The following is a 2,892-nucleotide window of genomic DNA, read 5'->3' as shown; positions in this document are numbered from 1 at the left end:
ATCCCATGCAAATCGCGTTATTTCCGTACCATCGCATGCTATTCGACGTAATGTATTCCGGCAGGATTTATACGGCTTTGCGGAATAATGCCGGACTTAATATATTACTACGGAGGATTTCGGTGGTACAATAAGAGATTCAGCGAGAAGGATGATTGGCTGTTCTTAGATCATACGGCCGGCTTGTATGGTGGAATTCTGGCAGATGCTCCACGCCCCGATGAAAGGGATGAACGCACGGAGAAAGAAAAGCTGCTTGCCTGAAATTTTTCAGAGAGCTGTTTCAATGTACAGGATGGCATACGAGACTTGTGAACTTCCTGCAAATTTCAATACATTTACTAGACCGTAGACAATATATTTACTACACAGTTTTTAATACAAAAGTCGCGAGGTATTAAGGAGCATCAACACAACTCCACTTATTAAACAGAATAAATAAACCACGTACTACGTTCCTTTAGATCACACAATTTTTGCATTATACCTCGCTAAAAAATAGACACTTGTAGCTTTAATTTAAGCTATATCGCATTGAAAACGGTTCATGGGAACACAACGAAAAATTTGATTGAATTTTGTCTACAAGATAAGACCACTTACCTTGGAGGTGTAGCGGTAAGCTCGATGCGCCGCCTCGTGTAACTAAATTAAGTTAAATGTAACTAGGTTAAATTAAATGTAACCAGTCATTAGTATAGTTAATTCTAAGCCCTTAGGTTAAGTTAATCGTACCCAAGCATTAAGACAAAACATCCGTCCACGGACCTGTACAGAATAAAGCTTCCTCCACAGTTCGTTCTCGTGTCGTTATTCCGAGTCTACGCATTGAATCCTGGTAGGGACAAGTCCCCACAGAGGGCAGGTTAGTGTTCCTTGACTCGTAGAAATGTTCCCAACGATGACTTTTTAATTTATTCTACCTTGCTAAATAATAGACACTTTTAGTTTTAATTTAAGCTATATCGTATTGAAAAAGGTTCACGAGAACACAGCTGAAAATTTTTATTGAATTTTGCTTATCAGATGGGGCCACTTACCTCAGAGAACAGGTTAGGTTCTCGCAAAATACCACAGGACAAATTAATGTTTGGATAAACGTTTTCTCCGGTTACCGCAATTTCTCGTTCTGCTGGAAAATTGGAAAAAATAATAAAGCAATTGCGGGCGAGGTCACGAGATAAATCCTAAGGTTAATCTTCTCGAAGGGAAATATAGTACGAGATAAACAATTCGTGATGGTGAATTTTATAACCGAGCCGTCGTTCAGCGTGGTAAATGGCGGCGACGACGACGACCGTTGTGTCTTCCAGGAACGTATGCACGGCGCTCTTAATGCAATTCGGTGGAGTGGGAAGGCGCGAGAAAAGTGCCGGCTGAAATGGCGTGGAACGGCTCCGATACAATGAACCGACGTCTCTTCGGCGCTTAAATTATTCGGGATACGCGCGGCAAAACTGGCCCGGTGGATTATGATGCGTCAAAATACTGGCTTCGGTTCAATCTGCTTTATGGCTGGGAAGGCTTAACGACCAATGCGTAGCCAGTTACAGCGGCGACACATCGTTAAAACCGTGTCTGTTGGCCTTCGAATCGAATATTTCTTTCTTAATATTTTCCATGGCGCGTCGCTCCTTTAAACTAATAAAGGGAGATTCCTTAAATTAGTTTTGAACAATTGAGGATCATAAATGATTAGATCTCACGTTTTATTAATTAACAGTTTGCTATTTGTAAGTATCACGCGCATGAATAGATTATTAATAATTAATAAGATAATTTAAAATAAGATTATTTACGAAATAGTAAGATTATTTTCAAAACAATAGTATTATGTTTTTCAAATTACAGAATATCAATTACAACAAATATCTAATATATAACATACAATTATAAGTTTACCAACAACGGATTAGACGAAAGTTTTACCAATGCCCGTCGATAAACTAACACGAAATAGAAAAGCAAAAACAAACTAACAACTAGACCTGACACATAGTTGATCGTGTCGGAACGAAACAGTTAAAAAACAGGATTGCAGTAGATCTCGACAGAGTATATCGCACGAAATCGGGCTGTAGAACACAAAGAGAGAACAAAGGGAACACAGAATCGCGTGAACGCAACAAATACAATACAAATGTAGAAAACGTTCAATCGCAAATTCTCGTCGCTTTTCTGGAGTGAAAATTCGCCTATTCTTTTCTTTTCAATATCGCGCAGTGTTCGAGTTCCTTTTACGCTTATGTGACGTATCTTTTATGCGATAGCAATTTTTAAGAAGACATTTTGATTGCAAATGACTTGAAGTATGCAAAAGGTATTCATTTGAAATATATCAGTTAATATTTTAAGTCAGTACTTTTTTACTTAGAATTTGATCTTTTTTCAGATTTTTATATGGAAGATATAATTCCTTTATATAATATGTAATAAGTAATTGTATATGCTAAGAAATTTGTGGATTTGGTGAAGCGAGGAGCGAGGAAGAAAAGAGAGGGAGTAGCGTTTCGTCCTGGGCCCGCTAGTGGACTCGTCAGTAGACTTTCTAGTGAGTATTGCCTTAGATAAGGTTAAAAGGACGGTTTCGGAGTATGTACACAAATTGGTACGGTCTGGATAGCTTTCGTGAAAGGAAGCCATTTGTTGAACGAATGACAGAGGTAGTCGCCACAATTATACATACAATTATATAATATAATATATAATAATTCCTTTTTTAAGAAAAGGTACAACCTTCCAATCTCCAGAGCGGTTTCACCTAATAAATGATACTGCAACTTTCATACTGAAAAATATGTTATCTGATGCACGTTTTGGAAGTTGTAGGATCCGCGTCAATCGCGGTCGGCTCCCGCATCGAATAAATAACTCGCCGAATCATTTACGCGG

This window comes from Augochlora pura, unplaced genomic scaffold (genome assembly GCF_028453695.1).
Source record: "Augochlora pura isolate Apur16 unplaced genomic scaffold, APUR_v2.2.1 APUR_unplaced_8981, whole genome shotgun sequence".
In the NCBI taxonomy this organism is placed as follows: domain Eukaryota; kingdom Metazoa; phylum Arthropoda; class Insecta; order Hymenoptera; family Halictidae; genus Augochlora; species Augochlora pura.
Note: the sequence above shows the minus strand (reverse complement) of the source record.